Source organism: Rhinolophus hipposideros (assembly GCF_964194185.1).
Source record: "Rhinolophus hipposideros genome assembly, chromosome: 7".
Classification (NCBI taxonomy): domain Eukaryota; kingdom Metazoa; phylum Chordata; class Mammalia; order Chiroptera; family Rhinolophidae; genus Rhinolophus; species Rhinolophus hipposideros.
The window spans coordinates 72572361-72590643 of record NC_138053.1 but is presented as its reverse complement, the minus strand read 5'-3'; the positions used below and the strand labels follow the sequence as shown (position 1 = coordinate 72590643).

At 40.6% G+C, this 18283-nt stretch overlaps 1 protein-coding gene across 3 annotated transcripts in view; it reads left to right on the top strand.

The window, feature by feature from the left end:
• GHR (growth hormone receptor) overlaps positions 1-18283 on the top strand; it is a 235950-nt gene that overhangs the window by 106374 nt on the left and 111293 nt on the right. The gene's annotated exons all lie outside the window — the stretch shown is intronic.

The window sequence follows — 18283 nt, the reverse complement described above, 5'->3', positions numbered from 1 at the left end:
CTGAGGGCATTTACATTGAAGGCCAGCCAGGTCTCTTGGACCTGGGGGCTGGGAACGATACTGATATTGCACTGAAGGGTTATTAACCTACTGATCACTCAGGTCATCTCTGATTAAGGACATCATGGCCTGTTTCCAGAAATCACAATTAAGGCCTCTTCATCACATTTTCTGCGAATGGAAATCGCAGGGTTCAAATAAATTTCACCTTTCACTCTGTGGGTGTTTGCCATTTGGCTAAGTTTGAAGGAAGAGACGCCTGAGATAGCTGAATCAAGTACGCAGAAGTCATGCACTTCTTTGGCTATCTCTAGTTCTCCTTCCTACCAGAGAAGTCTCAATCTGTTCAGACTTATGTCTCACAGCAGAAATAATTGGAACGAGAAAGGGTAATGAAAGGAAGTGAGAGGAAAGAGTTTTCTGTCCAGCAAGACAACTGCACTCATATAGGGGTTGGGAGACTTTTTAGAAGATTGTCTTGAGTACTTGATTTTTTTCCTTGCTTGGGCTTTAGCAGGGGAAAGAAGTAATCTATTTCTCCTATGCTATGACACCACATTCAGTTGTTACTTTCAGAGCAGCTAACTCCCCTACTCACCAGGCAACTCATGTTGGAAAGCATAGTTTAAGAGCAGAGGTAGTGCTTTAAGATGTCCTCCCTAACCTTTGAGCCAAAAATAAATCCATAGTAGTGACCTGCTGAGGGCGACCAAGGTAACTAAGAAAACAAGAAGGGTAAAATAGTGTTATTTTATCTCTTAAAGCAATTTAAAAATATTTATAGAAAAGAAATCATAATTGTTTGAAATAGTTTTGGTTCTCTGTGGTGTTATAATGTCAACATTATGCAAGTCAAACATGGAGAGAATCACAGGCTCCATTTCAGCAGCTTTTCCCATGGCTGGTTTTAGACACTGGTTCTGAGCCAAAGAATTACAGCTGAGATCCTCTGCTGTTCCAAAGTCAGGGTGTTTAATCTCTACTTTCTTCATTAAGGTGACTTTCACACCACTGGGGAAGGCTTGAGGCATCTTAAAAAACCTGTGAAATGAAAAGTATGGCAAAGGAAATCTTTAAAGATGTATCTTTAAAAATGTATCCCCAGCTAAAAGACTGGAGCTCAAGCTTCTTACGTTTTAGACCGAGAGAGTTTGCAAAGAACATCTATTTCAGCTGTTTTGACATTTTAGCGCTGACATAAACCTTTAACTTCATAAGAAAAATGAAGCAAACAACACCATTAGCTGATTTTATGTTTGCCTTTTGCTTTTCCATTGCTTCTTGTTTGCTTCGTTTCTTTGTTTGGGAGGAGCAAAGCAAGAAAACGCAGTGGTTTTATAGTAAACACAAATCAGGTAGCCTACTGGTACTTGTACAAAGTAAGTAATTTAGCAAAGGAAAAAATGTGTTCCTCCTCCTTTTTCTCTTAGTGGGCTAACCAAAACTCCTTTGGAATATATGGCTACTCCAGAATTCTACCTTAAAGTGGCCTGGGGATGGTTAAGGATAGTGTTTACGTAAGAAGGTGTAGATGAGCATGTTTGAACATGAGCGCGTGCGCCTGTGTGTGTTTGCCAGTTCTGGCCATTTATCTGATGGGTTTAGCCAAAGCCATCACCTGATACAACATGGATTCAATCTCAGATAACACTCATGGGTCATGTGTTTATTTTTCTGCCAAGTCCACATTGTAGCCAAATCATTTTATTTTTATTTTCTTTCCCATTGTAGAAAGCAGACTAAAAATATAAGTGAGGATTTAAAAAGAAAAAAAAAAAGTCACTACTGTAGTTTCACCATCCATTCATTTGAATTCCGTTTGGTCAGTGAAAGAAATGGCACTGCTGAGTAAGAGATCTGGGAAGTGTCACCTGGAGGAAAGTCGCCCAGGAGCTGGTAGAAGATGACAGATCTGTGTGTATGCCTGAGGAAGGTTGGCACTGGAAGTCTTGAGCAGGGATTTTTCTTGCCTGGGCAGATGAGCAATTAGAAATATACTGGCCCTGAGAGGATTTTTTTATTAAGTCTAATGGCACTTTGGGAAATTTAATGAGAACTAAACATGAAACAGTGCCACCATTGTGTTAGCTGAAATGTTGCAATAGCAGCTCTCTCATCCTTGTCTTTCATCCTTAATATTAGTCTCTAGGTCTGCTCCTCCAGGCAGGTTGCATAGTCACAGAGAGAATTTCTTATTCCAAAATCAGGAGTGACCAATCATGCCTCACTGTCAGAGGGCTTCGCAGGGTTGAACTGTCACCTGGCTGCACCAGCACTGCTGTTCCTGGGATGATGGTTTTAATAAGAAATGTATATTAAGATTTGCTGGACATAAGTATTCTTCCAAGCAGTGCCTGTTACAAATTAGCTCTTGTCTCTACTATTTCAGTCAGTCTACAGCTCAGCTTCCTCTTGGACCTCAGCACCCTAAGGTGGGAGAGGGAAACCCCTGTCCTGACAAAGCTCCATCTGGTTGGGATGTATGGAACTTCTAGAAATGAAGGAGAGACTGTATAGCTTTAAGGTCTAGAGGGTGTGATGAATACAAATGGTCAAGATGCTCTGAAAAACAGTAAATCATGGTGGATTGGACTAGTTAATTTAATAAATTCAATGTGCATATATATTTTTAGAGCTTTCCATTTTCAAAGATTGAACTTAGGGTTACGAGGAATACAGCGATTCTTCCCTCAAGGAATTTATCTTGAGTTCAGAGATCAGGAATATACACAAAGAATTCCAGGATGAGGCAGTGTCTGCTAACTATGGAAACAGTGGCCTGAACTGCCTTCTTTAAGAGGAGTGAAGAGAGGAGGGTCGCTTCTGACTGTAGTGAATTAGAAAGAATGTCACAGAGGAGGTTGATGTTATTTCAGCAGAAGCTGAAATACTGCGTTAAGACTTCAAGTCTGAGAAGAGCAGGTGGCAACTGTAGGAACAGCTGACGTGATCAAGGAACAACATAAACAAAAGTGCACAGGTATAGATACCAGATGTATGTGGAGAATAGTTCATGCAGTTATGCTACAGACAGGGCACTGTACAAAGCAATGCATGGCTCTAATTCACACATTTCCTATTCAACAGATATTTTTGGAGCACTTCTTTTGGGGAAGGCATAGGATTAATGTGTCCAGAGTGTGTGGTACATGAGCACTGTATTTGTAATGATTCCCTTTGAAAGGAAACATAGGTCAATAGATTTGAGTTAAATTATAGGAGGCCTACAGATGGTACAAGATTCCTGGGAAAGACAAGTCTTGCTGGGCCTTAAAGAATGGGTAGTATTTGGAGAGGAAGAGAAGGGAGAGGAAGTGAATGTCGTATCGAGCAAGTCATAGTTCTTCTCAAAGTCGTAAGCCAGTAAAAAAGGCTAAGCTCGTGATGTGACATTATCTGTGTATATGTGTAACATTTATATATAGCACATGTAAAATTTATGTACAATACATTCTATGTATGTGTGTGTACCCACATATATATAATGGCTTGTAAGCAAAGCACATAGTAAGCATCTTATGACTCTAAAAATTAAAAGGTGCCGCATCATTTTTATATACCTGTCAAGGTAAGAAACTTACACTCTAGGGGTGAGATGCCATGTCCTGAAGGAACCCGAATCCCCCAAACAATGTTCTCTGTATATCTCTGAATATTTCTCATAAACCTATGCAAAGCGACACAGCACTTACGTGAACTAAAAGACACCTGTGTTCTCATTGCTCACAGATCGGAAATAACGGCTGACTAGAAGGAACATTTACTTTTCTCAGTAAACCTTACCCTCATTACAATTGGAGCTCCACAGAGCTCTGAGAGGTAGCCAAGACATGTAGGATGTATTTCAAGCTAGTATTAGAGTCATGGTGGTAGAGGGTAAACAGCAAAGGGTGTGACTGTTCCCTGTTTTCAAGGAGGAACAATCCCAGGCTTTCCACTCACACTGGAAGTGAGGGAGAAAGCCACAGAGCTTGAGATTGCTGCTGTCTTTACTGTCACAAGAGGCAAGAAGAAACCTTACAATCTTCTCTAGTGCTATGGCCTGAATCCATGTATATCAGCAAGCCTAGGTCACCGGGTTCTCCTGGTACCACAAACGGCATTCGCACTGGAGTTCGGCAGGCCATAGCAGTCCGGGGTACTGCGCTTCTGGTCTTGTCCATCTAGACAGTGCCAGTGGAAGATACGAGCATAGGCCTTTGCAGACAATGACACAGAACAGTCTTTCAGCGAGTTTTTATCAAGCACTTTTATGGCTTCAAGTATGAATTTTAAATTTATGTTCCTGCTTCTGAGGAGCTCATGGCTGATAGAAGAGAAGACAGGCAAGTGAAAGTAATTTAATTCTGAACCAACCACCTTAGTGGTTCAGGAAGAGTTTTAAGCAGGATAATAATACTGTCAGATTTTCATTTTGGAAATAATACTGGTAATAGGATAAAAGTACATTTAAGAGAGATGAACACAGAGGAAGATGACTGTAATAGGTCGAGAGAGAGATGATGTAAGTGTGACCATGGTGCTGAAAGATGGATGGATCACAGACAGATGTTGAGGAGATGGAATCACCAGTACTTGCAGTCCAAATACGTGTGGATTTTTGACTTCAGGAATTGTCAGAGCTTTGTGAGTCCATCCATTGCTAAGGCTCCACATTTTTAGTTCATGTTATCAACATCAGCAGTGACTCACTTTAATACAGTGAAGTCCTGGAACACAGCTCAGTCTATTAGCAGTGAAGTGGTACTTGCACGCTACAGCTCTGTGGGGGAGGAAACATACTGAGACTGATGACAGCAGAGTATCTAATCCATCTCTATTTTATACCATTTCCCAGAACTCCTACCTGTGCCGAGCCTGGGTCCTACCATTGTCTGCTCAGCTCTGCAGCGTGGCCAAGGTGTGTGGCCATGGTGTGGCTTAGGCTACTGTGCACTGAGGGTCCACAGCTGGAAGGAAGGCCCGAACTTCCTCCCCATGTAGTCTCTGAACATTCATGACTATAGCCCAAGTCCTTCATAGACCCCCAGATATTTTTATCATCGCTAGAGTATGTGTTTACCTCATGGAATGCAATCAAATATATGCAGGATGAGCTGAGAGAAGCCAAGCTATGTGCTGGGCAGAATGTAGGAGGTCGGTTAGGCTTGCACAGTAGCTAAATGACTCACCCCTGCAAAGCAGCTGGCAGTGTGAGTGATTAGGTTTGTGCCTCAGCTAATTGGCACTAAAAGGACTGGGACCACCCAAGAATAGTCCAAACCTTGAATGTTCAATTTACACATGCCAACAATCGACTGCACTTCTAGTCTTCCGCCTTAGATCCCAACTATTACAGGACAAGGGCCAGTCCTGGTATGCAAAATGTTGCCACACCACTTTGATTCAGTCGCCTAAACTGAGGCTTCTGTTATGGGGTAAACAGGAACGAGGTTGACATTTGATGTGTGAAGCTGTGCTGGCCACAGGCCCTTGTTCATGGACACACCTGGTTTTCTGCCTCTGGCTTAAGGCTAACCCAGGTTCAGCTGTGCAGACGTCCACGCCAGCTTGGACCTCCCAGCCAGCCTCTGCTGGAGATCGTCCTCCACAGCAAAGGGCCCAGGGTCCGTCAGTCACCCAGCACCTTTTCCCCAGGAACCCTGTCAGGAAGAAACTGTTGTTGTTAGTTTTCTCCTCACTGTGAATTTAAGTCAACAGGTTATTTTCCCAGAGCTGGTTTCATTTAAACTTGAACCGTAGTCTCTATGTGATAAAGACTTTTCAGCATCTCAGAGCCATCCACAAAAGCATCTTTTGACATCTGGCTCCTGTTCCTTGTAACTACTTACTTATCCATAGTACTGTACTCCTAACTTGTCATCAGGCCGAGTCGCCAGCAGCCACAACCCCCAGCACCACCCTCATCTTTCACAAGCAGCAGGCACCACCAGGCAATTTGGGTTTTTCCAGCAACAGTCACGTGGGTGTTTAAGTCATGCTGTCAGTGGTGTCATCCTCCAACCCAAAACGAAGCCTCCTCATCAGCTGTAGTTAGCAGCATAAAGGCAGTGGTGATGTGTGACATAAACACATTTTGAAATCTGATGCAACTGGTCCTACAAACAGAGGGTTCCTTAGTGCCCTGTCTGGTGTTTACTCTACAGACGGGGAGGCCCAGGGGCTTGGAGCACTTTTTCAGCTTCAGCTGCAAATCAGAGTTTGATCTGTATCTCCCAAGTGTGTTCAAAATTAATCCATGGTATTTTATTAGATGCGTCCATCAGGAATCTCTGTTTTTATTTATTTAACAACTTACTGGCTTTGAGCCTTCACCTTAACGAATCACAGCGTCTGTGTTGCATTTCCACGGCAGGCTTGCAGGTGTCAGAGCATGGCGAATCATGTCCCAATCACGAAGGAAATGTTTCAGGATGTTGTCATAGAAGTTCCCACCAAGAGGCAGGACACGGGATGGTCGGGCGAAGGGGAAGAGGAGGAAGGGAGGTGACATGTGTCATGTGTCCCTCTTCTACATGAAGTTGTGATGACATCTGTGTTTTAAGTTGTGTGACAAAGTCTGGATTGAGCTTGAAATACATACAATTTAGTTCTTTTCAAATGATTGACAAAATGACCACTGCATACTGTTATGTGTTATGCGTATGTGTTATAACACATATTGTTACGTGTTATGTGTGATGATCACTGCAACATTTATTTAAAACTCACTAGACCTTAAAATCCTTGAAGGATGTTTTCTTCATCCCTGTATGCCTATCCTCTAGCATTCTGACACACAGAGGAGATCTTCATTTATTTGTTGAATGAAGGTATCAGCATCTCAATCCTGACCTGGGACTTTCCCAGTCGTGCCCCACAGTTGTCACTAATGTTCTCTATGCCCAGTCCTAACCAGGAAGGGGTTGAATTAGGATCCCCTTCCAGTGGGCAGGGTCTGGGAATAGCTGTACACTGTAGAATCCAGGAACAGTGGCCTCCAGGAAGCCCCAAACATCCCCATACCCCACTCTAAGCCCTGATTTGTGCGCTTTCCCTGTGGAGAGAATGATCTCATTTTCCTGCTGTATACTTCAGATGCCACCTGGACCAGAACTCTGCCCTATACACCAATGCCTTGGAGCCTAATGTCTTCCTAAGTCTTGTCAACCTTTTTCCAGGTGACTGAACTCTGTACCCTATGCACCAGCCACTGGCCAACATCCCGCATTGAATGAACCAGTCACCCCGCACCATCCCCGACACCACCTTTCTCTGTGCCCCACCTACCTGATTAAAACTCCTCAAATATTGACAGACTTAGAGAGGTATAATGAGGCCTGCAGATTTCAAATCCAGGTTTTCTCTGCCCCTTTGGACATTGAACTTGAGATTATGAAAGACCCTGATTAGAAATCATATGGATCAATTTTCCCATCCCCGTTCCTTAAGTATCAGGTCTTTCTAATTTTCCAATGAGAGCCCGTCTTCAAGTATTAAACTCAAAATTTAAAGTCCAAGTTATATTGATATAGTCTTCAATTTCTTAATCTCTGAATATGAAAAACAACTGGTATTTTGTGTATCCTCTAATCTTTTAGCAAAACTTTCCAAATTTGTGCAACAGGAAGTAATAATGAGCAGAACATTTGACTCCTAGGTAGTCATGTGCTATGTGTAAGTACTGATAGGTTCACATTAGTGGAGATTGAATTGGTGATATTTACCATGCTATATTTTGGGGAGCCTTGGCTTCCCCCAAAATAAGAGGTCATTTTGTAGAACAGGACCATTTTGTGGCTGCCTAACATTTAGGACATATCCTCCCTCCTCTTCTACCCAGCCAGGACCCAGTTGCTTCCTTGATTGGAGCAAGAGGCACCATGCTTTTTCTCAACAATTGTTAATGATGAAAGGATGTGTTCTGGTGACAGTAGGATGGGAACATCAAAGAGCCCTGCCTCGTGTCAGGGCACAGTTTGACCAGATCAGCTTTCACGGAGTAGAATGTTGCAAAATACCCGATGCGCCGTGCTCAGACAGCCCTCGTTAGGTTTACAAACTGGTATATGACGGTGCCCAACTTCCCTTGTGAGCCATACCAGCACCATACTCTCTGTATGTTTGCTCTGAACCTCGTAAACACAGTTGACTAGCTCTCTCTCCCCTCACAGCAATCACTAAGCCTGACTTCCTGGAAGGCTCTTGTACCGTTTCCCAAAAAAAGAAGACCTAGTGGGACAATCAGCTCTAGTGCATCTTTTGGAACAAAAATTAATATAAGACCCAGTATTAAATTAAATTATATTATATTATATTATATACCATGTTTCCCCAAAAATAAGATCTAGCCAGACAATCAGCTCTAATGCATCTTTTGGAGTGAAAATTTATATGAGACCCAGTATTATATTTATATTTATTATATTATATTATATTATATTATATTATATCATATTATACTGTACTGTACTGTATTATATTATATTATATGACACCAGGTCTTATATTGTAGTAAAATAAGACCGGGTCTTATATTAATTTTTGCTCCAAAAGACACTTTAGAGCTGATTGTCCAGCTAGGTCTTATTTTCGGGGAAACATGGTAAGACCCGGTCTTATATTATAGTAAAATAATACTGGGTCTTATATTAATTTTTGCTCCAAAAGACGCATTAGAGCTGATGGTCCCACTAGGTCTTATTTTGGCAGAAACATGGTAGAGGAATAGAAAGAGCTAGATTAACTTCTGTGCATATCCTGGCCATTTTTATGTCAAACTCATGTATATAGCAATTGCGGGTGTGAGCAAAAGTATAGCTATGACCCAACTGTCTTTATCTTATTTCCATTGGATAGGTGCTTAAAATCTGTATTCTCAGGTCTAAAAAACTTACTTTGAGGAGAAAATAGAAGAAGAATTAACACAAAAATGGAAGGCTATTAAGTACTTTTATTAACATGAGACGTATCTAAAGTGAAAGTATAACCCTGTTGAACTTTAGGGGTTGGGTTGGTTGGGAGAGGGTTGCCAACTGATGCTTTAAAGCAGAAGATAGAAGGAAACAACTGAATCTGCAGGCTGAAATGAGGAGACTCTAGCCACCTCTGAGCCTGCAGTTGGCATTCAGTAGAGACTGTGTAGATTACTGATTGATTTCTACAGTCAGTTGATTAGAGCTCAGTTAGATCTGCATTTGAATTGGTTATGCATGATGTCCTTCTGGTGCTGTGAACTCGCCCTTGGCTATCACTCCCTTGGTGCAGCCAAAACTTAGATTGTCAGAGGGTGTAGGGGACCAGTGGAAGCGCTCCCTGGGAGAGGAGGAGAGGATGGTCAGGGTGCCCTGGATGGTACTCAGAGAACCCACAGAGATGCGCAGGGAGTAGGCCCAGTAAAAAGTGTCTGTACCAGTCACATCTGATTCCTGTTTCCTTCTTCTCTGCCATGGTCAAGATTAGGGATTTCAGAACATTGATCTTGGACTTTGAACCGAGTTTGAATCCCAGGTCTGCCATTTATGAGTTGTGTAATTTTTTTTTTTTTTTAGATTGAGTTCCCCAGAAGCCAGATGCTGAGACTAGGATTCAAATAAAAGTGAATTATTAGAAAATGTTCCAGGGAGAAACTGATAGAAGCGTAGAGAAATGAAACAGAAGGGCAAAAAAACAAGCAAGGATGCTATATCAAGTACTGTCGCATGGTGGGGTGGGTAGTGGTGGGGTGAGTGTCTGTCTCAGTCCCTTCTGGAAGCAGTGTTTCAAGTTGTCCACATGAGCCTTCAGTGGGTAGGTAAGGGCTAACCACAGGAGAGTGTAAATTCCTAGACACGATCAGTTCTCCAAGTGCAGGTCAAGGTGGCTCCAGCAGCCATGGGCAGCCAGCGGAGACACGGGTGCTGGGTGTTGGGAGTGAAAGCACACAGAGTCTGTGCACAACATGGTTAATGGAGCAACATCAGCAAAGCACTGACAGCATCTGCTACAATGGCTTGGGTAGTTTCTTATACTCTCTGAGCCTTGGTTTTCTCATCTGTTAGATGGGAAGAAAATAACTTCTTTAAAGTCATTAGGGAGTAACACAAATAAACCAACCACCTGTTGAGATTACACAGGAAAAGCACATACATATTCAATAACTAGTAACTTCTGTTGGCTTCAAGTTGGATTACTGCAAACCCTGAGACCTAAATAAACATACAAATCAAATAGATGTGTAGAATTTGATTTATAACTTTACGTGCCTTAAAGAAGCAGTTCAGTTGCATAAGGAAGCTGTGGAAGCTAGAGATAATTTTAATAATGACTCCAGAAAACTGTCTAGAAGAGGATTCTAATGTTTAAGATGTTTTCAACAATAGAACCAAGATATTATGGCATGAAACTTTATAAAAAGAGACTACTATATTTATAGTTTTAACAGTGAATGTTCAGAGGATACCGTGTTTCCCCGAAAATAAGACCTAGCTGGACAATCAGCTCTAATGCATCTTTTGGAACTATAATTAATACAAGACTGGTCTTATTTTACTATAAGACCAGGTATAATATAATATAATATAATATAATATAATATAATATAATACTGGGTCTTATATTAATTTTTGCTCCAAAAGACACATTAGAGCTGATTGTCCGGCTAGGGCTTATTTTCAGGGAAACCTGGTAGATTTGATAAACCTTGGTGCTCTAGTTCTGTACTTTTCGTATTAATAAATTTAAACGTGATCCACACAGCAAGTAGGTCTGCAGTGAGTTGGCTCTGGTGCTGGGAGTGCTACTGGGTGGGTCAGTTCGGTTCAGTGATGGTTCCTGTAACATTTGCCCTGTGGCAGACGTGATACCAAAAGGAGTGAGGCACGGTTCCCCAGCTTTGTCACCAGGTGGACTGGGAATGTGGGAGACAGAATTATAACCAATTTATTGCAATAAGAATAGAAGCATTTTAGTGAATTGAGGTTTAAGTACTTTATACGTAATACCTTAGTTAATACCCACAGGAATACTAAGAGGAAGGATCCATGATCACCCTGTTTTAGCTAAGGACACCAAGAATCATTGTGTAACTAGTTTACATAACTAGTGAAGGCAATAGTACAAGTTCAGCCCAGGCAGTCTGACCCCAGAGTGCACGCTACACTGCCTCTCATGTCCTAGGAGTCCCATGGTGGCTGACTAATTATAGTGCTCACCACTGCAGGCATGTCTGCTGATTTATGGAAGTTGCATTTGTTTTACGTGATCAGTCTAGCTAGACTCGTGTTATGTCAGAAAGACAGGTGGTGATTCCATGAACTCCCTCTGTAAATCCCCCAAGATTAAGTTTAATGTAGCTCTTAAACTTTCAGTATTGGCCCTCATCATTTCACATATAACGTGTGTGTAATATTTTTGTGTGTATGTATGTTATATGTGTTGTGCATACATATGACATATAAAACTTAATGTAGGTACTTTCTTAAAGTAAATGGGCATCTCTCTTCCTGAGGCTAAATCAGGAGCCAAGATTTGAGGGGACAAGAGCTACCTCTTCCCCTTGGAAAAAACACTTCAAGAAAGGTACTCCTGGGCCACTGAACCATACCCTCTGCTACTGTCCAGCCCTGCTGTCCACAAGGCTTTTCTCCACTGTTCTAGGGAGGTGCAAGGACTGTCTTATGGAGTCAGCTCTGGGTTTGCTCTCCTGTGTCATTCATTCATGAATTGTTCATGAATGCAGAAGCTGTCAAAGGAAAGGAAAGCCATCGCCCCTCTACAAACACGTCTATGGCCTTGTACTACACGCAGACTCACTAGTGTACCATATGCTTTTGCCCGTTTCTAAATTATACCTCCTTACCCAACCTTTCCCCACCCTCTTAGGATTAACATTCCTTATTTTGTATAGAACTTGTGTTGGGTATAACATTGTTCTTGTACCATTTTTCTGATACTCTTCTCCCCTATAAATCAGGGGAAGTGAAACAAAGCTTATGAAAACAAGTCTTCCATTCATTGGATTTTCTTTTTTTGTGTTGCTCTTTTAGGAGAAAGGCAAATTGTCAGAAAAGAAAATTATATCAAGAAATTATTTAAAAACAAATTGGGATGTTGTCTTTGCCATTAGTGATCCCATCTAATGGTGTGATGGGGGAGGGGAAAAACATCAGCCAGTTAGCAACTCTGGCTTATGAATCCAGTTCTGTCAGTACTCAGCTCTATGGTTGTGGACAAAAGCTCTTAAATTTCTCCAAACTCATTTGCTCATCTATTAATAAAACTTTACAGAGAGAAAAATCTAATCTGTCCCTTTCAACTGCAGAATTATTTTTTCTATTATTTCTTAGATATGGATGTGGTACTCTGCAAGGGATTTCCCTCATACTAAGCCCTTGTAATAGATCTTTTTCTCCTGGGCTTTTTGTTTTTAAAATCAGTTACTAGAGTGAAGATGAGGAAGGCAGGCTAATCAAATCTGCAGATGATGCAAAGTAAGAGTAGCTAATATGCTAAGTGACAGACGTAGGATTCAGAAGATAAGACCCGGTCTTATGTAATACAAGTAAAATAAGTAGTAAAATACTATTATTATATAAGTATATATTAAGTATATATTATTAAGTATATATATTAAGTATATATAAGTATATATTATTATATACTTACTTATATTATATAAGACCGGGTCTTATTTTACTATAAGTGGTAAAATAAGACCCGGTCTTATATTAATTTTTGCTCCAAAAGACGCATTAGAGCTGATGGTCTGGCTAGGTCTTATTTTCGGGGGCACATGGTATCTTCGCAACCTATAGCAGTCAAAACTACTGAGGGCCAAAACTACCAAGATAAAAGTTAATAGAGATAAATGTGAAGTCCTGTGTCAAGGTTTTTTTAAAAAACATCAATTTCACAAATGAAGGAAGTGAAAATCTGGGTTTACAGCAAGTCCTCTCAGAGACATGACATTATTAATATTTAGTTCATTGCGAGTATAATGTAACTAAACTGTTACAGTGTAGCTGCCAAACCTACCCTGCCTAGCTCAGGCTGCCCTAATAGAAAAGGCGGATCTGGAACAATGAAAGCACCCATGCTCTGGTCTACACTGGCCACAACATATCTAGAACAATCTGGCGAGTCACAGCATCAAGATTTAAGAAGGATATTAACAAACCGGAACAATACAGAGTTAATGGTGAAGACTCTTGAAATCATGTGAAAGGTACTAGAGATATTTAATCTGAGAGTGATGAAGGAGCAATGGCAAGGTATTTCTTTTCAATGTATCATGTTGAAGAGGGCTTTAACTAGGTATTTTTAGACAACAGTAAAATAGTGCAATATACCAAAAAATGTAGACTTTAGAATCAAACATATCTATGTATGAATTTCATTTCTGTCAATTTCGACTCTGACTCGGAGCAAATTATTTAACTTCTCAGCTCTTCCATTTCTCATCTATTTAAAGAGAGATAAGAATACCTTGCTCAGAAAGCCATCCATGAGAATTCAGTGAGATAACATGCTAAGAACCTGGCATAGTTACTGGCAAGAGTTAGTTTTCAGTAAAGGCTAATCTCCTCTTTGTTTACCTTCTCTTCACGAGAAGAAAAACAAGGACAATTAAATTGCTGTTCAAGAAAGTACTTTATAAGTACAAACTGGTAGTCACAAAATAATCAAGGGGATGTGAAATACCGTATGGGGAATATAATCAATAATGTCATAACGAGTAGGGTGTCAGGTGGGTGACATATGCAGGATGACTTATCGGGGGGATCACTTCATAGCTTACATAAATGCCTAACCACTGCACTATACACCTGAAGTTAATATAAAATAATATTGAATGTCAACTATAATTTTATTTATATATATATATATATATATATATATATATATATATATATATATATATATATATATGGTCTTGGGGTGTAAAGTAGAGCACAGGAATATAGTCCATGGTATTGTAAAAGCTATCTATGTACAATGTCAGAGGGTAGTAGACTTGGGGAGATTAGCACTTTGTGAGGGGTGTAAATGTCTAATCATTATGTTGTTTTGTACACCTGAAACTAATAATAAAATTAAATTTAAAAAATACAGTACTTTATGTCAATTACAAATATCCCAAAGTGGAATGAGTTACTAGGTCTGACAGGGTTGGGGTTTTGGTGTGGGAGTGTGGAGCTGACTTGCCAAGGAACTCTGGTACCCCACTCTTGCCCAAACACAGTTTCATATAATAATCGTTTTGATTTTACACAGTGGGTTTCCAGGTATGCTTTTATGTGAATAAATAATTCAGTAAATTTTTAAAAGGCAGAAAATCAGTGGGTAAGATGAGCCCTGCACTTCTTCTGTTCTCTCTGTTCTATGCACTTGTGCACTGTGGGAATTGACATTCACTGAACAAGTAATTTACTGCTAGAGACTGAGTTATAAAAGATCCAAATGTGTTACACCACTACACCTACTAAATTAGGGAATCATTTCTGTAAGTTACAGAAAGATACTCAGTTGTGACAAACAAAAGAGATTTCTGGCTACCTCCGTACATTTCTCCACTTTCTGCAGTACCATCACTTCTTGCTTGCTCCCATTTACTCAAGTATGGTTTTCTCAAAGGCAAAAAATAGAATTAACTTGCTGATATTGTGACTCTGGGTTTCATTTAAACAGCTGATATTTAAATCTACCTAGTCCTCTCTAGCAGTCCTCCTTGGAGCTTTAATCATCAGAAACAGCTAAGCTTGTAAATGTTCTGAAATACCTCAGACAATGAATTCTTTCTTCTTCAAATGCGTGGAAGTACCCAGGTGCTAGATACACCCAAGTGCCTTTGCTAAAGGAACAGGCAAGGCAAACCAAACGTTCCTCCTCAGTCAGCAGTGAAGAATCAAACCATGAACTTGCCATTCCCATAGTTTTTGGTTAGTTTCTGTGTATGTTTTTGAAGATGACTGAATGCAAGTAGTTTTATGTGGTACACTGAGTAATTTCCTATAGGATATACTTAATCAGAAAAATATTGTTGGACAGGAACTCACACAAAAAAAAGGGTTACAGTAGTTTTTGAAGGTTGAGGACCGGGGTGAGGGTTTCTCAACGTTGGCACTATTGACATTTTAGTAGGCCAAATGTATATATTTGCAGTGGGAAGTATCCCGTGCATTGTAACATGGTTAGCAGTATCCATGATCTCTACCCACTAGGTGGTATCAGTAGTACCCCCACCCTCAGTTGTAACAACCAAAAGGTCTCTACACATTGCTAACTGTTCCCTGGGGGGCAAATGGCCCCCAGTTGAGAACCACTGGTTTAGAGTGATTGCATGTTGAAATGACAGGGCCCAGGATTGTTGTGGGGATCAAATTAGATAAAGCATGTTTTAGTACTTTTAAAAGTAAAACAAATATTTATACAGATAGTTACGGTGTGCCCAGATAGTACAGTACCCCCAACCCCTTATCTTTTCACTGGTTCATTTGTTCATTCATCTAAGACTTTTTTGAGCCAGGTGCTAGAGATCCATAAATAAATAAACCTTGAGAGGCTTAAACGTTTGCCAGGTTATCAAAGAGGATAGAAGAAAAAGAGAGATCACGTGAGACATCCCATAAAGAGCGTATGTATATAACATGCACAAAATGTTGTGGGAGCCCCAAGAGAAAGAAGGGCTGCTTTTGAACCAAACCATAGAAAACCAGTTGGACTGTACAGCTAAAGCTCAGTAACAGCAATTACCAGTTGACTAATTGTGACTAATTCCTTTTCATGCAATGCCATGTATTCAAGCAGTTTTGCCAGGAGGATTGAAGGTGCATGCTGACAGAAAGTATTCAGCACAGATTAAGGTATTATCATTTTGGGGGGCTACTCTTAGTGTGGTACGAAATCTGAGTGAGCAACTTAAGAACTGAAGCTGTTACAGACATCTGTTATTTTCCCCTATCTTTTTTCATACTTGCTCCAATGATAGCTAACAATCAAACAAAAATAATAAAGATTAAAAACTCTAACCCAGATCTCCCTAAGTAGAGCCACCAATATTGGAGACACAGGATAATACCAGGTCAGTGATGAAGCTCGAGCCTGTATACGAGTGTATTCTCCAAGTGGACCTTGATCGATTCATTCTGGGTCTATTGATTCAAAAAGAAACAGGCATTGTGAATACGTGTTTTAAATTCTAAATCTGACATTGCATATTTATATAGAAATAGTTCTGCCTAAGTAATTACCTGCTAGTACTAAGGAGATTGGGTTGATTATCATGAAAGTACCCGAATTTCCAAGCTTTATTCCAGGCGATTCTACATGAAATATTCATTAACAAGGAAACTCCACATAAAAGCTGGTGTGCCTGATGGAGCTACACTCACGTGAAAGGCCATTTTCTCCCTTTAAACCTCCCCTGTGGTTTGACCTGTTCCATGTTCCAGAGGTGCTCTTATGTTGAACGGAGCAAGAGTTGTTAGCTTTAGCATTTGCTGTACTGATGGTTGTGAGTCCCATTTGTGTTGGACGATCACAGCCTGTCACTCATGCTTGTTTATGAGGAATGCAACAACTTAAACATGGGCTAACAAATCCCCATGAATGCACAGTCACATCTGAATGCTTCCAACAAATGCTTCCCGTCACTTCTCTTTCGACAGCTTCGAGAATTAAAGTCTGGTGGAGTGAACTGGGAGACACATAGGGGCATTTATTAAAAGAAATATGGGAGAGTGTGATAACTGCAAAGCCAGCTGTTGAAATTAATATAATTGGTGTAAGATTAAATTTCCTCAGTCCAAGACTTGCCTTTTACCACCAGAGAAATTATTGTCCATATTTAAGTTTACATTAATATGGAACATTCCACATGCTGAACTGTCACATGCCTTTAGAATAACCACACCATGCTGTTTTTTCAAGCATTGCAAGTAAAATAAATAGCTGACAGGTGGATCTTATGGTGCATTCAGAATCCTTGTGAAAACTTCCCAAACGTTATTTTTAAATCTCAATCTCATTATTTTTATGGGAAACAAACCTACCTCATGTAGGCATAAGCATATATCGATAGCCTTTATTTGGCAGCTCATCATGAAAACCAAATTTGTATTATGGTTTATAAATCAGGAATTTATTGGATATAGTCATGTCTTATCTCTGGGTTGAGCTGTTGTCTTCAGCTTCCCTCACATGGAAAAAAAGTATACTTTTGATAAAGGCATTAATTCATTCAACAAAATTTTCTGAGCACCTACTATGTGCCAGACACTATTCTGGGTGCTAGGAATGCCTCAGTAAACGAGAAAGATTAAAATGAAAACCTCCTGCTGTCATGAAGCTTTCCTTACTTGTGTGTGTGTGTGTGTGTGTGTGTGTGTACTGAAGATGTAGGTAGGTGAGGCGGATAATAGGCTATGAAAGTAACAATGAAATTACCTAGCATGTTCAAAGGTGGAAAGGGCTGTGGAAAACTATTCCATTTCTCCCCCATCAGAGTGTGCCCACAAGTTGATCTTGAATATTTTATATGACTCTGCTAGGTTTGTAATATTAGAAACCAGTTCAAAATCAATGGACACTAACTGTGGCCTCGAGGTCTGTCTGGAAACTGCAGCACTGACCCTTTCTGTTTATTGATGGAGAAGCCCAGGCCCAGGAGGGTGACGTGACTTACCTGAGACTCCAGCAGCTACTGGCAGGAGTGGAGCCAAGATAAAGACTCCTGCTGTGTCCTCCCAGGGCAGCCTTTGATGGCAAGCTGGAATCTACCTGAAAATCTGTTTTGAAACATTGCAAAGTTGGAAATGTCTTAAAGTGCATGCTGAGTGTGCACCACCCTCATGTCAGAGGGGTCAACAGCAGAAATAATATTTTGAGGTTATGAATTAGGTTGTGACAAGACCCTTATGAAATCACTGTGCTCTCCCCTGTGGCAAGCCAGCCGCAGAAGTATGACTCCTGATTTATGCGCCTTCATCCATCTTTCTCACTCACAAAATACCGCTGAGCATTTTCCTTCTGCTTCCTGGAGCACCAGAAGACATGGCTAGAGGTGGATCTCCTGGCCTTGCCATCACAACTTTCTCTGATTCTTGTCTCCATTCCTGTTTTGCGTATAACTTAGACTTGGCATCATTCTTAGAGTTTCGCTGAATCATTTGATGAAAAGATTGTTTCTAAATCCAGGTTAATAACAGAATTGAAAAGGCACCCTTGTTGTGATGGAGTAGAGTAAACTGAAGTCAACAGTCATGGCTTCTAGACTTGCCACCCTGAGACTTGGTTTCCCCAACTGGAAATGGGGTTGTCATATCTT